The sequence below is a fragment of the Nicotiana sylvestris genome, chromosome 7 (genome assembly GCF_000393655.2).
Source record: "Nicotiana sylvestris chromosome 7, ASM39365v2, whole genome shotgun sequence".
Taxonomy (NCBI): Eukaryota; Viridiplantae; Streptophyta; class Magnoliopsida; order Solanales; family Solanaceae; genus Nicotiana; species Nicotiana sylvestris.
This window is the reverse complement of record NC_091063.1, coordinates 117862897-117878165: the sequence shown is the minus strand read 5'-3', so window position 1 is coordinate 117878165 and position 15269 is coordinate 117862897.

The window sequence follows — 15269 nt, the reverse complement described above, 5'->3', positions numbered from 1 at the left end:
GTAAACCCGGCAAGGCTAAGGTCACAGTCTTGGCAAGAAAGTCCAAGATATTATGGTAAGGTGATAACCAGTCCATCCCCAATATGACATAAAAATCAACCATGTCCAAAAGTAATAAATCTACTCGAGTCTCAAGACCCCCAATCATAACTACACATAAACGATGGACACGATCTACCATGATAGAATCACCCACCGGTGTAGACACATATACAGGAGCACTCAAGGAATCACTAGGCATGACCGGATATGGTGCAAAATAAGATGACACAAAGGAGTATGTAGATCCTGGATCAAATAGAACTGAAGCATCTCTACTACAACCCAGAATAGTACCTGTGATAACTGCATCAGAGGCCTCAGCCTCAAGGCTGGCTAGAAGAGTATAACATCGGTGCTGGGCCCTACCACTCTGAACTACATCTTTGGGATGGCCTCCTGTTCACCTCTAGCGGGGTGACCTTCACCTCTAATACCTCTACTTCCACATCTAGCACCTTTACCTCCACCTCTAGCTGGTTAAGCAGGCGGTAGAACACTCGGTGCCTGAACTATGGCACGGGAACCCTATTGAGAGCTGCTCGGTGCTCAAGAGCAAAATCTAGCAATATGCCTCGTATTGCCACAAGTATAGCAAGCCCTCGGCTGCTGAGACTGCTGACCCTGACGGCCTGAATAACCACTTAAAAAACTCTAGAGCGGAGGTGCATTGATAGGAGATGACGGTGCACTATAGGGCAGCTGATCAGAATATTGCATATGAGAACCACAGCCACCTGGAGTACCGTGAGAAGCCTGAAGTGCCGAATGAAATGGCCTGGAAGAATGGCCCCTACCAAAAGAATCCTTGCCTCCAAATGAGGTCTTACTGAACGGGCCCGAATGACGAGGCCTTTTATCAGACCCCGAACCACTTCCTTGTGATAGAACCATCTCAACTCTCCTAACCACATTGGCCGCATCCTAAAAAGAAACCTCGCTCCCCGTCTCTTATCCATCTACAATAGAATAGGCTGAACGAGTCCCTAAATGAATCTCCCCTCTCTCTCTCTTAGTGGGAAGTATAAGAAAAGCATGACGGGCCAAGTCAATAAATCTTGTCTCGTACTGAGTAATAGTCATAGAACCCTGCGGGAGATGCTTGAACTGCCTCCGATAGTTCTCCCTTTGAGTGATAGGAAGAAACTTTTCCATAAATAGCTGAGAGAACTAATCCCAAGTCAAAGCTGATGACCCAGCTGGTCTAGCCAAACAATAATCTCACCACCAAGTCTTGGCAGATCCAGACAAATGAAAAGCAGCAAAGTCGACCCCATTGGTCTCCACTATCCCCATGTTCTGTACAACCTCATGACAGTTGTCCAAAAAATCCTGGGGATCCTTAGAAGATGTACCACCAAAAGTAGTAGTAAAAATCTTGGTGAACCTGTCCAACCTCCACAAGGCATCAGCAGACATGGCTGCCCCCTCACCGGTCTGTGCCACAATACTAGGTTGAACTGCTGGAGTTTGAAACTGGGAGCCACCTACTTAGGAGTGCGAGTAGCAAGAGTCTGGGCTCCTCCTCCAGCCTGAGAGATAGCTGGTGCTACAAGAATCAAGCCTGCTTGGGAGACACTCTCCATAAGGCCCACTAGACGGATCAGAGCATCCTGAAGTAAGGGGGTGGCGATGAACCTCTCTAGGACCTGAGCTAGTTCTGCTACAACTGTCTGGGCTGGAACTTCATCGTCAAACTCAACCTGAGGCTCCGCCGCTGATGTTGTTGCTCGAGCTCTAGGCTGAGCTCTGTCTCTGCCTCAGGCCCTAGCTCGGCCTCTGCCCCTTGTAGGAGCTGCTACTGGGGGCTCGGGCTGCTGGTCAACTGATGAAGTGGTACGTGTTCTCACCATCTGCGAAAGAATAGAGTGGAAGTTCAATTAGCATTGAGAAATCAAGTCGCACAACAAGAAATAATAGATGTGAAGTTTTTCCTAACTCTGTAGCCTATGGGGGATAAATACAAACGTCTCCGTACCGATCCCTCAGACTCTACTAAATTTGTCCCTGAATTGTGAGACCTAAGCAACCTAGAGCTCTGATACCAACTTGTCACGACCCGGATTTCTCACCCTCGGTAATCGTGATGGCGCCTACTCATAAAATCTAGGCAAGCTGAGTATTATAGATTTATTACCCTATTTTACTTAACCTATTTAACAGTTCAATATAACAGGTGATCGACAATAGAAGAATTATAATAAACAGAAATGTTGAAGACCAAAACTAATAGTTTAACCATATACTAGTGCAGAATCCAACATACAACTCTACCCAAAATTTGGTGTCACAATGTCACAAACTATCTACGAATACTACAAACAGTGGTCTGAAAGATAAATACAAAGTTGTCTCTGAAATACATAAAAGAAACAGAATGGAAAGATAGAAGGAGAAGTCAAGGCATACGGACGCCTACTGGACTACCTCGGGTCTCCGCTATTGGACTAAAGACAGCAACGTCACTGTGGTCCAAAAGTTGCAGCATTAGGATCTGCACGCAGTGCAGAGTGTAGTATCAGCACAACCAACCCCATGTGCTGGTAAGTGCTTAGTCTAACGTCAGCGAAGTAGTGATGAGGCTAGGACAAGACTACCAAATAAACTTGTGCATTTATATCATATACATTAAGTAATAATGATAGAAACTAGCAGTTAAAGATGGCAAGGGGAAAACATGCTCGGGGGAAATATCATGTACAAACAGAAATCTAGTAAGGAAACATACGGAACACTAAAAATTCAACTGTAAGCAAAAATAAGGAAATCAATGATAAGTGCACGGCATCACCCTTCGTGCTTTTACTCTCGTCCTCACTATAAGAATCAATATAATCGGCACGGCATCACCCTTCATGTTTTTACCTAACATAATCATGGCACGAAATTATCCTTCTTGCATTTTCACTCATATCATGGCACGATATTGTACATCGTGCGGTACGACATCACCCTTCGTGTTTTTACCTCACAATATTGGCACGACATCACCCTTCGTGCATTAACACTCTATCACAAATATCATACACGGCATCACCCTTCATGGTTTTACACTCTTCCTTACCCAAGCAATAATAACAAGGCAATACGGGCAAGGGAATCAATAAAATCACAATAGAATTCCAGCAAGGGAACAATAGCATAATAACAATATCCCGGCAAGGAAAAACAATATCATGAGTAATAACATCCCGTCAAGGGAGATCTATCAAAAGCAATAACATCTCGGCAAGGGAGATAATATCATAAACCTCTTCTCTTTTCCACAATTACTTCAAACTCAATTCTCAACATGAGCCAATAATCTATAATGTTCAATCACCAATAATACTCCAATAAGCCTTGTCAACAATAGAAATCATCATATAAAGCATGAACAATACGAAACAGAGTCACATCGATCATAGTATAAGACTCACGGGCATACTCAACACCGATGTATAGATACTCGTCACCACACCTATACGTCGTACTCAAGAATTAACACATAGCAAATAAGACACAACTCCTAATCCCTCAAGCTAAGGTTAGACCAAACACTTACATCAATGCCACAAATACAATTCAAGCCTCAACTACCGCTTTACCGCTTATTTCCACCACCAATTTGCTTGCATCTAGCCACAATTTACTTAACGATATCATAAAATGCTAAATAAATAAATTCTAATGCATGAAAATAGGTTTTCTAAAACTTTTCCGAAAAAGTCAGGAATCAACCCCGGGCCCACATGGTCAAAACCTGAGGTTCGAACCAAAACCCGATTACCCATTCACCCACGAACTCAAATATATATATATTTTTTTTGAAATCAGATCTCAAATCGAGGTCCAAATCCCCAAAATTTGAAAATTCTAAGTTCTACCCAAAACACCCACTTTCCCCCATAAAAACCCTTGATTTTGAATTGAAATCATGTGAAAAGATGTTATAGATTAAAGAAAATGAGTTGGAAATGACTTACTAATGGTTTGGAGAAGTTGATGTCTTTGAAAAATTGCCTAAGATGTTTTTAGGGTTTGAAGAGTTGTAAAAATGACTGAAATCCCGTCAAAATCAAAATTAACTAGTCTCAGATGTCACAATTGCGACCAGGGTTCGCAATTGCGAACCCCTTTAGAACTTGTTGCCTTCGTATTTGCGAGGGGTTAGTCGCATTTGCGACACAACCCTTTTCGCATTTGCAATAACAGGGTCGCATTTGCGACCAAGGACTGCCTAGGCTAGGTTCATATTTGCGACACTTGGGTCGCAATTCCCTTGCCTAAGAACTTCGCAATTGCGAAGCCTGATCTCGCAATTGCGAGATCAGAGGCCTGGGCAAAAATACCAGATACTAGCAACTTTTCCTAAGTCCAGTTTCACTTTGTTGCCTATCCAAAACTTACCCGAGCCCTCGGGGCTCCAAACCAAACATGCACGCAAGTCCAAAAACATTATACGGACTTGCTCTTGCAATTAAATCATCAAAATAGCATCAACAACTATGAATTAAACCTCAAATTCATGAAATCACTCAAGAACATTGAAATTACTGTTTTCTCAAATAAAGGTCCGATTTATACCAAACGAACTCCGATTCTTACCAAACTTCACAGATTCAACTTAATTATTATTCAAACTTGTACCATGATCCGGAACCAAGATATGGGCTCGATAACATCAAGAATTTACATCAATTCACTTCTAAAAGCCTTTATATTTTTCCAGAAAATAATTTTCTTTAAAAATTTATTTATCGGTCTTGGGACCTCGAAATTTGATTTCGGGCATACGCCCAAGTCTCATATTTTACTAAAGACCCTACGAGACCGTTGGATCACGGGTCCAGGTCCGTTTACCAAGCATGTTGACCAAAGTCAACTTTATTAAATTTTAAAGGTCATTTTCCTTATTTTTCTTTGATTTCATATAACAGCTTTCCAGAAATGCGCCTGGACTGTGCATGCAAATCGAGGTGGGACAAAAAGAGGTTTTAAGGCCTCAAAATACAGAATTTACTTGTATGAAATGCCTTTTATGAAATACTGGTTGAGTTTTGGGGTTTGTGTCGGCTGGCCTAGTTTCACAATAGGCGCCATCACGACCGGGTCGGTTTTAGGGTCATGACATGTTGGTATCAGAGACTAGGTTACATAGGTCTCACGAGTCATGAGCAGGTTTAGTAGAGTGTCGCGGATCGGTACGGAGACGTCTGTAGTTATCCTCGGGAGGCTGTAGAACCTTTAGGAAAAATTTCACATTCTTGAATTCCTGTCGTGCGAAGCTATTGATTCTGGTAAATAAACTTCTGTTATTCCATTCTCTCACAGATGATGAGGACACGTGCTACCGGTTAGGATGTACGACCACCAGTACCACCAGTTGGGGCCACTAGAGGACGGGGATGCGGTCGAGGCCGTGGTAGGGGCAAGGGTGTAACTCGCACAGCAGTTAGGGTAGTACCTGTAGATCCACCAGCCGCCCTAGTTCATGATCAGGTCCAAGTTGCGGACGCTACAACAGTCCCATCTCAAGCACCAGCTGTGCCTATTGTTAAACCAGGCCTTTAGAAGGCCCTGACCCAGATTCTATCAGTGTGCACTGGCCTAGCTCAGGCGATCTTAGTTACTACAGCCACAACTACTTCTCAGGACAGGAGAGGCAATCAAACTGCTGCCGCTCGCACACCTGAGCAGGTTGTGCAGGGACTTCAGACACCGAGGGAACCTCTAGTTTAGCCAGTTGCAATTGCTCAGGACTATGCAGCTCCAGTTATGCCAGAGGACGAGCAACGCAGATTGGAGAGTTTTGGGAGACTTCAGCCTTCAACTTTCAGTGGTGCAGAGGGCGAGGATGCCTAGGGTTTCTTAGACAAGTGCAAAGGATGCTTCAGACCACGGGTATTTTGGAGACCAGTGGGGTCTCGTTCACTACTTTCCAGTTCTCCAGGGCTGCACTTAGTTGGTGGTAGCTTACAAGAGGCATAGACCGGTTGGCGCAGCGCCCCTTTTTTGATAGTAGTTCTCCGTTCTCTTTTTGGAGAAGTTTGTACTCGAGTCTCGCCGAGAGGAGCTGTGCAGGCAGTTTGAGTAGCTTCGTCAGGGTGACAGATCTATTACATAGTATGAGATGCGGTTCTCCAAGTTGGCTTGTCATGTGGTCTGGTTGGTTCCCACAGACCGAGAGAGGATCAAGAGGTTTATAGATGGACTCGGTTTTCAGCTTCGGTTGCTCATGACTAGAGAAAGTATCTGGTGCTACCTTTGATGAGGTTGTTGACATAGCTCGACAGATTGAGATAGTTTGTGGTCAGAAGAGGGTTGAGAGGGAGGATTATAGGCGTCGTGGTCAGGGTGGATTCAGTGGTTCTTCTCATGAAGGTTAGTTTCAGCACGGTAGAGGCCGTCCATTCAGGCATGCTCAGTCAGCATGCCCAGTTTATCGTGGGGCATCATTGGGCCATGGTTCTCACAGTTCTCATCAGGGCCATTCATAACTTTGTGCCCTTCCATGCCAGAGTTCATCCCGTGCTCCATCAGTTTAGGGCTCTTCCATGCCAGGTTCTTCTACTAGTCATCGTAATTCTAGGGGTTCCCTTCAGTCCCTGTCTCCAGCACCTAGGGTTTGTTATGAGTGTGGAGAGTTGGGGCATATGTGGAGACAGTGTCCTCGTCATCTTGGGGGTTCGTCTTAGCAGAGGAGTCAGCCATCGACTTCAGCACTAGTTACTTCACTACCCACCCACCCATGTAGGGGTAGAGGACAGTTAGCTAGGGGGGAGGTCGATCAGGTGGTAGTCAGGCCCGTTTCTATGTAGTCCCAGCTAGACCCGATGTTATTGCTTCAGATGTTGTGATTACAGGTATTGTCTCAGTTTGCCACAGAGATACCTCTGTGTTATTTGATCCTGGTTACACTTTTTCATATGTGTCATCATATTTTGCTCGTTATTTGGATATAGACATGTGATTTTTGACCCTCCCTAAGATTTTTCATATTTTAGCACGTAAATATTTAATTTAGGCCTAATATAGCTATTTCAACTAATTTTTACACCGTCACTTTATTTTAATTACAAGAAAATGAAAATTACAAAAATAGTTTCATTAATATTTTGTAATCATTTTTAATCTTGAAAAATACCAAAAAAAGTTTTATTTTAACGGTCAATCTTATTTTAACAGTTATTTTACTTAAGTAGGACTAATAATAAATGAGATCGTATTTTAATCTCATTCGCAGGGAAAGAATAAAACTTGGGCTCGAGCAACCCGTTTTTAGGCCAAATTTTTTAACCTAGCCCATAACTCCTAAGCCCATAATTTCTAGGCCCATACCCCTAACCTAATTCCTACCCCTTACAAAATAACACTAACACCTTAGACTCTACACACAACCCAATCCGCCACTTCTCTGAAAAAATGGAAGAAAAGAAAAAAAACGAAAAATGAAAGACCTATCTTCACACAAATGATAATCAGCCAAAAAAAAGGAAACAAAAAAGAACGAAAACCTAGGGAAAAGCTAAAGGATCAACGCTGTTTTCTTAAAAAATTTCGTCAGCTGTAATTCCAAACAAAGAGAAGCCTTCCCCCATTTTTTCAACCAAACACAATAGACCTCCCCATTTTCTAAAAGCTTCAGCCGATTCCAAAATTGCAAAATCTCAAAGCTTCATTCTCGCAATTTACGGAAGCTCACACACACAAACATAACAAAAAAAAGATGAGAAAAGCAGGTGGCGAAACAGAAACGGAAAATACAAAGAGGAGATGAATTGATAGTGAGAGACAACACTTTGGAACAGAGGATTCCATTAATTTTCTCATTATTAAAACCATTAGAACAAAGGGCCTCCAAGGTCTTTCTTAAAGTGAGAAATCAATTCAACGATGAGCAACAAAAAAAAATACGATTTGGTTGAGAGATCCGATTTTTGAAAAATCTGGTAGTCGAGTTCCTATTCGAGGCCGTAGGTTTGTTGGTTCCGTCGATTGTTCGCGGTTTTTGTTGCCAATTTGGAGTATTTTTAGTCGAGTTAGCGGCATCAAATTCATTTGTAGCTGTTGGATTTTCTCTTGTTTAATAAAGAAGTCTCGCACCAGAGGTTTCACTCTTATCCTTCCCTTATTTCAAGTTTAACTCCATGTGTTGTTATGTGACATTAAACATGATATTGACCCATAGTCTTCTAATTCTTCTGGGTTAAAATTCTTGATGAAGTCATTAGAAATTTGGAGTATCATACAAAGTTATAAAAAACTGTTTTCCTTATGAGTTTTAATTTATAAGAAATTTCAAAGATTTTCTCTAGGTGAAGCTTTGGTCAAGGATATCTTGATTTATTTAGTTCTGGCCATTTTACTCCATAGTATTTATTTTTATTTTTTGGATTTCTATTAAAAGTTAATTTGGTTCCTATTATTTCGAAAATCGTTTTCTCACTGCCAAAGGGAATGATAGGGAATGATAAGTAGTGTATTGAATTTTGTTCGTAAATTGGAATTTAAAATTCACATAGTTATGATGCCTAATTTCCAAAATTCGGGGGTGCATTTCATGTGACTCGATTATAACAACTTCGAATAATAAAATCTTTTGAAATAAATTGAGGCGTGCCATGCCAAATAAAATCCCTAAGTCCACGGCCCTCATAAAACTAGCTAGCTTTTATAGAAAATTTGAGGTGTGCCATTTTCATTATATAACTCATGGCCCTCATGTAATTAATACTAACTCTTTTCAAAATCGAGGTGCGCCGTCAAATTTTTCATGGCCCTCGCAAACGTTGTTATTAATTTGAACCTTCGTAGTTGCTTTAGGCGCGTTCTTTAAATTGATTTTCTTTTAATTACTAAATTTGGGTGTACATTTCATGTGACCCAATTTCAATTTTAACAATATTAAATAGAGCGTGTCGCTAACCGCGGGTGCATTTCAAGTGGCATCGTTCAAGGCATGTTTTAAATAAAGTTGAATCTTCCTAAAAGTGTTTTAAAATAATTAAAAGTGGTTAATAAGCTAAAAATGCACAATAGGTTAAAACATGTAATAAATCAGATAATAGGCCAATTTTAATAGTTTAAGCGACCGTGCTAGAACCACGGAACCCGAAAATGCCTAACACCTTCTCCCGGGTTAACAGAATTCCTTATCTAGAATTTCTGGTTCACAGACTTTAAAAATAAAAGTCGAATTTCCTCGATTTGGGATTTTAAACTAAACCGGTGACTTGGGACACCAAATAAACTATTCCAAGTGGCGACTCTGATAAACAAAATAATCCCATTTTGAATAATGTCACTTTAATTGGAAAACTCTCTTATATACCCTTCGGGTGTGTAAAAAAGGAGGTGTGACATGCCCCGTGAGTCTCTTGTTTCATCTAGTCGTGTATCAACTCCGGTGAGTGATAATGTTGTCGTGGACCGCGTATATCGATCGTGTGTGGTGACTAATAGGGGCTTGGAGACCCGAGTGGACCTTTTGTTGCTTTGTATGGTGGACTTTGATTTGATATTAGGCATGGACTGGTTATCTTTGTGTCGTGCTATTTTAGACAGTAACGTTGGCTTTGACGGGTGTGCCACGGATTGAGTGGCGAGGTTCGACTGATTTTGTCTCCAGTAGGGTGATCTCATTTTTGAAGGCCCGGTGGATGGTTGGGAAGGGTTGTCTCTCTTACTTAGCCTTTGTGAGGGAAGTCAGTGCAGAGACTCCTACCATTGATTCAGTCCCGATAGTGAGGGAATTCCAAGATGTGTTTCCTGCAAGCCTGTCGGGCATGCCATCAGACAGGGATATCGATTTTGGTAATGATTTGGTGTCGGACACTCATCCCATTTCTATTCCACCGTATCGTATGACACCGGCGGAGTTGAAGGAGTTGAAGGAGCAGCTTCACGAACTCCTTGCTAAGGGGTTTATTTGACCTAGTGTGTCGCCGTAGGGTGCGCCTATTCTATTCGTGAAGAAGAAGGATGACACTATGAGGATATGCATTGATTATAGGTAGCTAAACAAAGTTACAATGAATAACAAGTATTATTTGCCTCGTATTGATGGTTTATTTGACCAGCTTCAGAGAGCGAGAGTGTTCTCCAAGATTGATCTCCATTCAAGGTATCACCAGTTGAATATTAGGGACTCGGATATTCTTAAGAAAGCTTTCAGGACTCGATATGGTCATTATGAGTTCCTTGTTATGTCTTTTAGGCTAACCAATGCCCCAGCAACGTTCATGCAATTGGTTAAACACCGTGTTTTGGCCTTAGCTCGACTCGTTTATTATTGTACTCATTGATGATATTCTGGTATATTCGCGTAGTCAGGAGGAGCATACAGAGCATTTGAGTGTGGCATTGCAGTAGTTGATGGAGGAGAAGCTTTATGCAAAGTTCTCCAAGTGTGAGTTTTGGCTCAGTTCAGTGGCTTTCTTGGGGCACGTGGTGTCCATTGAGGATATTCAGGTTGATCCGAAGAAGATAGAGGTGGTCCAGAATTGACCCAGACCATCCTCAGCTATAGAGATTCACAGATTTCTTGGTTTGGCGGGTTATTACCATCGGTTCGTTCAGGGATTTTCATCTACTGCATCACCCTTGACCAAATTGACTCAAAAGGGTGCGCCTTTCATGTGGTCGAATGAGTGTGAGGCGAGCTTTCAGAAGCTCAAGACTGCCTTGACCACATCTCCCGTGTTAGTTTTTCCATTAGCTTTAGGTTCATATACAGTGTATTGTGATGCTTTGAGAGTTGGTATTGGGTGTGTGTTGATGCAGGAGGGTAGAGTGATTGCTTATGCTTCTCGTCAGTTGAATCCCCATAAGAAGAACTACCTTGTTCATGATCAAGAGTTGGCTGCCATTGTTCACACGTTGAAGATCTAGAGGCATTATCTCTATGGTGTGTCTTGCGATGTGTCTACTGATCATCGTATCCTCCAGCACATGTTCAAGTAGAAGGATCTCAATTTGAGGCAGCGGAGATGGTTGGAGCTGCTAAATAGCTATGACATCACTATCTTGTACTATCCGGAGAAGGCCAATGTAGTGGTCGATGCTTTGAGTAGGAAGGCGGTAAGTATGGGCAGTTTGGCATATATTCCTGCTCGGAAAAGACATCTTGTAATTTATATTCAAGCCTTGGCCAATCGGTTTGTAAGGTTGGATATTTCGGAGCCCAATCGGGTCTTAGATTGTATGGTTTCTCAGTCTTCTTTGTTTGATCGCAGAGAGTGCAAATATAATGATCCTCATTTGCTTGTTCTTAAGGATAGAGTTCAGCACAACGATGCTAGAGATGTGACTATTAGTGATGATGGGGTATTGAGGATGCAGGGCCGGATATGTGTGCCCACTGTAGATGGGCTTCAAGAGTTAATTCTGGAGGAGGCCCATAGCTCGCGGTATTCCATCCATTCGGGTGCCGCGAAGATGTATCGGTATTTGAGACATCATTATTGGGGGAGAAGAATGAAGAAGGATATTGTGGGATACATAGCTCGGTGTCTCAAATGTCAGCAGGTGAAGTATGAGCATCAGAGATCGGGTGGCTTGCTTCAGCAGTTAGATATTCCAGAGTGCAAGTGGGAGCAGATCACCATGGATTTTGTAGTTAAACTCCCATGGACCTTGAAGAAGTTTGATGCTATTTGGGTGATTGTGGATCAGCTGACCAAGTCTGCGCACTTCATTCGGGTGTGTACTACCTATTCTTTAGAGCGGTTAGCAGAGATTTATATCTGAGAGATTGTTCGCTTGCATGATGTCTCAGTTTCCATCATTTTAGATAGAGGTACTCAGTTTACTTCATAGTTTTGGAGGGTCGTGCAGCGAGAGTTGAGTACTCAGGTTGAGTTGAGCATAACTTTTTACCCTCAGACGGACGGGCAGTCCGAGCAAACTATTCAGATATTGGAGGACATGTTGCATGCTTGTGTCATTGATTTTGGGGGTTTATGGGATCAGTTTCTACCACTTGCGGAGTTTGCATATAACAACAGTTATCAGTCAAGTATTCAGATGGCTCCATATGAGGCTTTATATGGGAGTCGGTGTATATCTCCAGTTGGTTGGTTTGAGCCACGCGAGGCTAGGCTTTTGGGTACAGACTTGGTGCAGGATGCTTTGGACAAGGTGAAAGTGATTCAGGAGCGGCTTCGTGCAGCTCAATCGAGACAAAAGACTTATGCTGACAAGAAGGCCCGTGATGTGTCTTACATGGTTGGGGAGAAGGTTCTACTGAAGGTTTCACCCATGAAGGGTGTTATGAGATTTGGGAAGAAGGGTAAATTGAGTCCTCGATTTATTGGGCCTTTTGAGGTGCTTCAGAGGATTGGGGAGGTGGCTTATGAGTTGGCCTTGCCACCTAGCTTGTCGAGTATGCATCCGGTATTTCATGTTTCTATGCTCCGAAAGTATATTGGTGACCCGTCTCATGTCTTGGATTTCAGCACGATTTAGTTAGACAGTGATTTAACTTATGATGTGGAGCCAGTGGCTATTTTGGAGCGGCAAGTCCAAAAGTTGAGATCAAAATATATAGCTTCAGTGAAAGTGCAGTGGAGAGGTCGGCCCATGGAGGAGGCTACCTGGGAGACCGAGCGGGAGATGCGGAGCAGATATCCCCACCTGTTTGAGGCTTTAGGTATATTTATTGACTCGTTCGAGGACAAATGTTTTTTTAAGAGGGGGATGATGTAACGACCTAGCCGGTTGTTTCATGAGTTACCGCTCTGTTTCCCCCATTTCTGCTTCTTTATGTGTTGTTTCATTGTATTTCATCGTATTGTGTTGGTTGGTTTAGGTTCAGTGTGGTTTTGTAGAGGAATGAGACATTTAGTCTCTTTTGAGTAAGCTTAAGTTTGAAAAGTCAACCGGATGTTGGATTATGGGTAGAAGGTCTCGGATATGAATTTTGATGGTTCGGATAGCTTCTTTAGGTGATTTGGGACTTAGGAGTATGATCAGGATGTATTTTGGAGGTCCGTGGTAGATTTAGGCTAGAATTGGCGAAATTGGAAATTTGGTGTTTTCCGATCGGTAGTGAAAATTTTGATATCGGGGTTAGATTGGAATTCCGAAAGTTGGAGTAGGTCTTGTGTCATTTATGACATGTGTGCAGAATTTCGTGTCATTCAGATGAGGTTTGATAGGTTTTTGGATCAGTTACGGAATTTGGAAGTTTGGAAATCCTTAGGCTTGAATCCGAGAGTGATTTGGTGTTTCAATGTTGTTTTGGGTGTTTCGGTGTTGTTTTGAATGTTCCGAAGGTTAGAATAAGTTGGAATAATAGTTTGTGACTTGCTCGTATTTTTGGTTGGGGTCCCGGGGGCCTCAGGATGATTTCGGATGGTTTTTGAAAAAGTTTAGACTTGAGGAAATGCAACTGGTGTGCTGCTTCTGTCATATCCGCACCTGCGGATTAGGGACCGCAGGTGCGAGCTTCGCAGGAGAGATATTGAGGCACAGGCGCGCAGAGGAATCGCAGGTGCGGTTAGGTCCCCGCATATGCGGTTAGGCGACCGCAGAAGCAGAGTTTGGCTAGTTAATGAAAATCCGCAGAAGTGGAGATTTGTCTGCAAGTGCAGACCACAGATGCGACATTGGTATTGCATGTGCGATTTTGCTGGGCAGAAAGTATAAATAGAGGTCTTCACAAAATTTGGTCATTTTTCCACCATTTGTGTTCGGACTTGGAGCTTTTTGAGAGGAATTGAAGAGGGATTCAATGGGTAACACATGGAGGCAAAATTTTTGAATTCAATACTCGATTCTATGGTGATTTCTACCTAATTAGACATAAAATTAGTGGGATTTAAGGGTTAAAATAGAAGGCTAGGGCTTGAGTTTTGGAGAACTTTGAGTGGGGATTTGAGGGGCCATTTGAGGTCCGATTTTGATGTTTTTGGTGTGTATGGACTCGTGGGAGGAAAAGGATTCTAGTGATGTGATTTTTATTGGATTTTGAGACGTGGGCCCGAGGGACGGGTTTGGCCAATTTCGGGATTTTTGAGTGAATTTGATTATTTTTGCTTGGGCTTTGTTCCTTTAGTGTGTATTAATGATGTGATACTGATTTTGGTTAGATTCGGAGCATTTGAAGGCCAATTCAAGAGGCAAGGGCATCGCGGGCTAGAGTTTTGTCCTGTTTGAGGTAAGTAATGATTGTAAATGTTGTCCTAAGGGTATGATACCCCGAATTTTACATCGTTGTGCTACTTTGATGTGACACACATGCTAGATAACGAGCATGTGGGCATGCACCGTTAGATATTGTGAGTTGGTCCATCCCGTACGACTATTAAGTCATGTATTTGATTGAAAACTATTTGATACTATTGTGTTTTGGAAAGTATTACTATCTTTTGGGCTGAATGCCATATTTGGGCCTCGTGCCAACTGTTTGGACCCATAGGGCTTTTAACTATTATTCCTCACTATTTTGACTTAAGATCTGTACTCAGTCATGTTGTGTTTTACTGATTTCACAACTCAGCCGTATTTACTCCGTTTTGATACTTTAAATGATATTTTGGGCTGAGCATCCTGTTTTACTGTTGCCCAAGTGGCTTGAGAGGTTTCTGATTGAGTGAGGTTGAGGGCCTGTGTTGTAAGGATATCAGGGGATCGGGCTGCGTGTCACAGCATGTTGTACTGATTTGTAATATATGAGAGGCCGAGGGCCTGATTTATTATGCCATGAGATGGCTTGTGATAGCGCTTGGGCTGTAGGAGCCCCTCCTAAGTCTGAACACCCCAATGAGTGTGGGTACCTAGTGTGAGTGATGTGATGTTGCCTGAGGGGCTGTTGTTGATTCATGTTATTGCCCGAGGGGCCGATTACGAGTGATTGTGAGATAGCCCGAGGGGCTGGTTTTGTTGATATTTTGCCCGAGGGACGGTTTATGATACATGTTATGCCCGAGGGGTTGTTTACGTTTCTATCATTTTTACTCACTGCTTCATCCCTTGTTTGAAACTATTGAAAGATGTTTTTAAAAGAAAAAGTTTTACTGAAATTGCATTGTTTTATGGGATAATTGATTTCGATACTATTTTGGAAATATGTTGTATTAGCTATGGTGCTATGACGTGGAATTATCTATTTTTTTACTGCTCAGCTTTCATTTACTTTTATTACTTACTGAGTTGGCGTACTCACATTACTCATTGCACCTTGTGTGCAGATCCAGGAGTTGCGGGTCGCGATAGTGAGTGTTGATCATTGTTCCAGCAGGTCTTCG